Here is a 6,851-nt window from a genome sequence, read left to right as displayed (position 1 = left end):
CAAGGACTCATAGTGCTTTCTGTAAGCTTCTTTTTCACAAACCAAAATCCAGGCATAAATATTAATGTTAAATATAAGGCAATGAAAGCACCAGTAAAAGTCAGATGCTTAAATTTTACAAGGAATTTAGCTTTATCACAGACTATGACAAAGTAATTGAAATCAATTACCTATTTTTATATGTAATCAATATGAATTTTCTCTTGAAACTGCGTATTTTCACAGAAAGTCTTACGTTTTGGTTCTATATACAGGGAAAAGATTCAAACTCAGGCCAAACAGACAACAATTTAGATTAGCTGAGTCACTGTATTGCAGCAACAGTCAGACCTCTCTTAGTAGGAAGCAAATAAATTAGCTAGCCTTATCCAAGAGATGAAGACATCGCCATCAAGGGATATGGTTAAAAACGGAATCCAAAGATCTTGCATCATTAGTACCAAGGACATACGGTTATATCATTATAAACATAAATAGAAACTGCTTAAAAGCAGAGCTGATTAACAGATGCAAATCAGTAAAGGTTAAGTCACAAAAATAGGCTAAACAGTTTGCTGCACAGTGTAAGGGTTTCAGTCAATGCTGTATTTATACAGTAAATTAACCATTAAATTTGATGTCTCTATCTCCAGGAATCCTTTACTAGGATATTCTTCATAGTCCTCAGTTCATTAATGAAACAGCACAGCCTTGTATTTTATACAGTAATGAGTCTGACAGCTCACAAAATAACTCAGATTTTGGTCCTTAGAGGGAAAAAAATTGAAATGAAAATAGAATGATGAACTTGGTCTTGAGTTGCCTGTTTTGAGTGACAGTATCTTGCAGCATACAGTCTAAGATTTTATGTATGGCTATTACAGGAATAGCCATTCGCTAGTGGTACTAAACTGTATTTGTTGTCTTTAGCAGCTGCTTTTTGATGCTTTCTTCACATTTTGTAGCAGAGAATTGGATCTCTGACAATTTATTGTCTTTTCACATGCATTTATACGGTCACATTACTGTAGTACTGCATCATTTGTAAGACTGAAATGATTTTTTGTGTATCAGCTGCAACATGTAGGAAGTGCTTTGAATGCAATATAATACATAACACCTGCAATATCTCCCAGTCAAGTAGCTCTCTATTATAGTAAATGGATGACAAATTCACAAAAGCGCCTCTTAGACAATGTTCACAGTTTCAGAATTTTAGCAAATTTTTCTCTGGTAGATTGGTAGCAGAAACAGATCACGTCCTGAGTCATCCCACAGTGAAGTGTTTTTCCTTTACTCATGCCACTAAAAGCTGGATTTCCCTGAATTCCATTTTCAGGGTTATGTTTTCAGGTCTACACATCAAACACCAGTGAAGAGAATAAAAATCCTAGGCAGTTATCTAAAAGGGCTAAGAAGGTCAAGTTGTGTCTCCCTTTGGGGAGAAAGGTATCTAGATAGAAATTTTATTATTATTTTTATTTCCTTTGCTACCTGTTATACTGACAGACATCACATGTGTGCATCAGTCTGGGTTAGCACCACATTGGTATGCTACTGCACATGCTCAATAAATAAGCAAATATATTTCCAATTGTGCTTGAATCAAAGCTTTGCAAAGATTTATTGCATTTTGCTTGGGGGGTGGGGGAAGAAGGAGGATGACAATCACCAGAAAAACAGAAAAGTAATTTTAATATTACTGGCACTCTCAAAGAAAATCCAGAGTAATGGAGTGATCAGAGAGGGGCTGGGCTCTCTTGCTCACTCTGTCACTGCTTCCCTCATGATCATGTGGCTTTGCATCCACATACATAAAATGTGAATATTAATCCTTGCTATTTTTGGATTACAATCTGATACCTTTGGGTAAAAGAAAAGCAAGTAAAGACTTCTTCACTAGTTTCTGAACAGACCTATCAGTCATTATAAAGCAACCATAAAAGTGTGAGCTGTACACTTTGAAGCAAGAGAATGACTTCAGGCATTTCAGTTCTGTTCAAAAATGCAAAATCCTAATAACAACCACCACCAAAATTATGCCCTCCTTTCCAGAAGTACTGTAGTTCTTAAGTAGTAAGAGAACATTTCTTATTGATTGTCTGTAACCCAAAAGAAACACCTGCCACCTCTTTTTCACTTTGCACTCAAAAAGTTGGGTTTAATTTCTAAATTTGTAGCTCAAATCTTCATGCTGACAAAACCTGACTTTTTATTAACTGAGCTGATACATACACAGCCAAGACAGTCGTCCACCACCACCCTCCCCCAGAAGAACTGTATCTAACTTCCAGTTTACTTCTACAGGCTTTTTTAATTGCAGCAGTTAAACTAAGTCAAGTAGAGGAAACAATTCATTCAAGACAGAATGTAGGAGGATACTGTTTCTTAAGCTGCTTTAATAAAATAAGCATTTAAAAAGCTAAAAGAATAAAATTGCACTAAGAAGGCATGCATTGCTGAATTAAAAGGCTATTCTAAAGTTGAAGGAGAAAGATGGAAAAAAAAACAAAACATTCAACGCTTGCAAATACTACACAAATCCTACTACTCCATTCTCTACACTTGTTCTGTCCTTTCTTAGTGAATTGAAAACTCTCCTTCAGCTTCAGAATGCTTTCACAGATGTCTCAAGCCTAAAACACCAGAAACATCAATACAATCTAATGGAAGCTTTCATTTAAATCATCATTTTACCTTGCTCCAGATTAGTTTCTTAAAGTTAATGAATGTGGGAAGGCGATTCACAGAAAAACCTCTTGTCCTTCATTCACAGTTAAATCAAACTTCTCACCTCCACATCTTGTGCATGAAGAGGCCATGTCCAAAAAAAGAGCACAATATTTAAAGTTTTTCCTGTTTTTTTTTTTTGTTTGTTTGTTTGTTCTTACTGTTACTGATATGTTAAACAAACCAGCTTAGTGAATTTAAACTGAAGTCTTTACAAGTCTCCCTAGCCACAGAGCTTGATTTATGGAAGACAGACATTAAAACCTGCTCCAATTTACTTCATTAAAATGAAAGCATGAGCAGGTCCTGTGGCAATAGTTCCATAAGAATTAAAGAGGATTTAAGAGATAATGAAATAAAATGTGCTTGGTAGAAACATGCAGACTGGCAGAATCTTATTAGGCCAGTCACAGTGGTTTAGTGGCAGTTAATGAAAAAAATAAAGATACCTCAGTTTTGCAGCATAATCTTACTGTAATTAAGCTGCATATTATTAAAAAGGAATACCTGCAAAACAGTAGCATGTCCTGAGAGATGGATTTAACTTAATTGGGTAGTGATGAACGAATGTATTTGAAAGGAGAACATTTCTGAAACGTATAAACATACTGGACATTACGATTTGTGTGAACATATGAGATTTGCCGCTGTGTCTGCTCTGTATCTTACTTGCTTCTGTTTGCTTGCCTTACTTTCCTGTTATGGGTTATATTTAGGGAAGCAAAATACTTAGGAAAATGACTAGTTTTGAAATCCCTTTATAGCCTGCAGATACTAGCATAATAAAAATCATCAAACGGTCTGTTGGTATAGTTACAGTAACCCTTAAAAAAAACAATAAGCCAATTTAAAAATAAATAAATACTTGTAAGAGAATTATTTTTCAATACTTGTGGAGTCCAGAAGATCCCAGAAACTGGATTTTTAAGGGAAAATAGAAACAAACAAACAAACAAAAAAGCTCAATTTAAATATAAATAATGATTTTTACACAAATACTAATCAAGAAGGAAAAGTGGCACTTTGGGTTTTCCTATGAAACTCACTGTTACACTTGGTCCAAATATCTCAGCTTCTGTTTTTAACCTCCTAGCCCTCACTGAAAACCTTTTCCTTCTTCCAGCAATATCTCCCATTAGCAAGTCTCAGTCTGCCTTCAGACTGAGAAGTTATGCAACATTTCAAAGGTGTTTATCTTCAGACTTTGTAGAAGGGCTTGAGATAAAATTTGTGATTGCAAACACACACTGTTAGCTGTTACAAAAACAGAACAAAAAAGGTATTATTAGAAATAACATACAAGTAAGAGAGCCTGGGGGATTCATAGAAATACTAAGCTGGCTTATGTTGAAGAGATTTGGTTTAAAGCAAAATTCTAATATTTCATAAATAAAGTATTCAGCAGAATATTTTAACGTGCTATCAACAATTACTTTGCCCTGAATAATAAGCTGATAGGTGATGTGAATGTGATGCCTCTGGTTGCACTGCAGTATGAGTCACTAGCTGAAATAAAGGAACAGCATCCCAGCAACACTGCTAAAAGCTGCAACATGCTCAAAGTACGCCTGCTCCAGTGAGGCAATAGGAGAATGGTACTTTCTCCCTCAGCTGAATTTTTAGCTGTGTGGTCATCACCTAGTCTGTTTATTCTCTGAAAGGCTGAAAGAGCTACACAGTAAAAATCCTGGAAAATCTACATGCTGTCTCATTTTCAGTTCTTGCAGAATTTTGTATCTCTTCTTATATGGGAAAACCTTTTAGAAGACAATGGTTTTGTATAGGCATGTAATTAAGCCTATGCATTATTTACAAGACAATGAGATAGGTAAGAGGCTTAATTTGCATTGTACAGCAGTTAAAAATGAACACAATGAAAAGAATTCCCACTGAAAATGCTTTTGTCAGAGGCAGTCTTGAAACCTCATCTATTTAATTTTAAGCTTTGGATATTGTACACGTCTCAGGCAAACACAATCTCAAAGTGGTTGAAAAGGAGGAGAAACCAGCTCCTTCACAGCAGGTCATAAGAAAATGGGGCCTTCTCTTTGCCCCATCACTTCAAGTCCTGTGTGAGAGTATGTATATAACACAATGTTTCACATTGACAGGGGTTTATGCCTCCTAACTGCCGTGCAGCACAAAAAAAAAAAAAAGAGGTTGCATACCAAATTCTGACAATTCCAGAAAAATATTGTGAGTTTTCAAGATGCAGTCAGTAAGACCTTAACTGTAACCTTAAAGTGGACACTCCTCTAAAGGTTGTCCTGAATCAGTCATTCCATTCACTATCTTCCACAACAGGTACAAGACAACCAACCGGTCCTATTTCTGGTGGATATATCTTACTCTGAAACAGAAGTCACTGAAAGAAATGAGGCATAATCAATTAAGCAAAGATGCTGTAAGTTAACATTCACTTTTGTTATGTGATCTTTGTGTAAAAAAAGGTCATGGAAATTGTCTTCAGGTAAACAGAGGTTTCTAATACCAGGAAATACTTGCAGCTCATTTTTATTTTTTTCATTTGATCTGTCAGGAAGCATTGTTTTAATTATTGTATGCCCCTGTATTCTTCCATGTCAAGCAAATTAGTTTTATCCTTTCCGAGTTTATCCTTCTGATTTTTCTTATTATCTTGTCCCAGCACAAATAAACAGATTTCTGAAATGTTATCAATTAACACTGTAATATTTATCCTGTTTTTTTGTGTCACATTTCTTCCCATCTCTACTTAAAATATTTTATGGCTATGGAAATTATCTCTGCCAATCAAAAAAAAAAAAAAGTGTCATCAATTTTAATTGCAAGCATAATGAAACTAATCCATGCTCAAGACAGAAACTCAGCCATATACTACAGGTATTGCACCAGAGTCACTTAGCTGAGGATTGTTTAAAGCAACCTATTAAACTCTAGTGACAAATTGAAAGTTTTGTGATAGCAACTGAGTAAACCTGCATACTAACTCTGGTCATGTCCTTTCCCTGCCATCAAGACAAATGAGGTAAAATTACATCTCTCTAAAACGTGAAACTCTGCTACTATAGGAAGAAATTAAGAAAACACAGAGCTGAATTAGAAAACTTCAGGCAACAACTTCATTTAAGGCAATAAACAATTCAGGCTGACATTCTGTTCTTATGGTCTTACAGTCAGCTTCTTTTTTTTTTTTTATTTGAGCTTTGCTTCAAAATGAGCTTCAGTACTTTTATCTAAAAATCCCTTGCTGTAACAGTCTTAATTAGCGACTGCTATGAAGATAACGTAATCTCTATAAACAGACTGCTACATGAACATTGGCATGTATACAGACAATACTGAAAAAATTCCAGTGCAGGTGATGACATTCCAACAAATTAATTCTTAGTTCTTACCTAATTCTTGCTGTAAGTCTTAAATATAGTCACAATCTTGAAATCAGTGTGAAAATATTGTACATTTTGGCTGCACGTTTCCAAAGCACGTGTGGCAGTACTAGATATTTGTATTTTACAAAACAGTATTATAAAAAGTTTTATAAAATACACAAGCAGTCCCAAATCTGGATAATCTGCTGGCTTTCTTCTACATGTGTAAAAATAGTTTGTTTGGTTCTGGCATTACCTAATTAAATGGCACTAACATGGTCAAACAACAATAACAAAAATTAGTGCACATAACCCAGGGATCGAATTGCAATTTTGACGGTATATATTACTATCACTAGACTGCAAAAAATAATTTCCTCTGATTTATTTATTTTTTTTAATTACTATTATGTTGGAATTGGACGAGAATGATGCTATCAGAGGCAGTGCAGGAACACACTGAAAAAGTATGTAGACTGCATTAGTGTTGCATAAAAAGCCTTTCCTGAGGATCACTGGGGAGATCTCTTGTTCCAAAAGATGATCAAACGAAGTGACCAATGTACACAGCATCTTGGTCATAGAACTTCTTTCAGAATTGCAACTCTATCCACTAGCAGCAATGCTTTTCCAGGTATAAAGTGATAAAAGGAAGAACTCTATGGTAGTTTCACCAAAGTATCAAAAGAACTGGTCCTCTATCTATGTTGCCATAAATAGGGAAAATAAATAGGGCCTTCATGTTTTCCCAGACACCTTCAGGTTCCTGGGCCTTCAATGAGAAAAGCAGAT

Source organism: Anser cygnoides, chromosome 10 (assembly GCF_040182565.1).
Source record: "Anser cygnoides isolate HZ-2024a breed goose chromosome 10, Taihu_goose_T2T_genome, whole genome shotgun sequence".
NCBI classification, from domain to species: domain Eukaryota; kingdom Metazoa; phylum Chordata; class Aves; order Anseriformes; family Anatidae; genus Anser; species Anser cygnoides.
Note: the sequence above shows the minus strand (reverse complement) of the source record.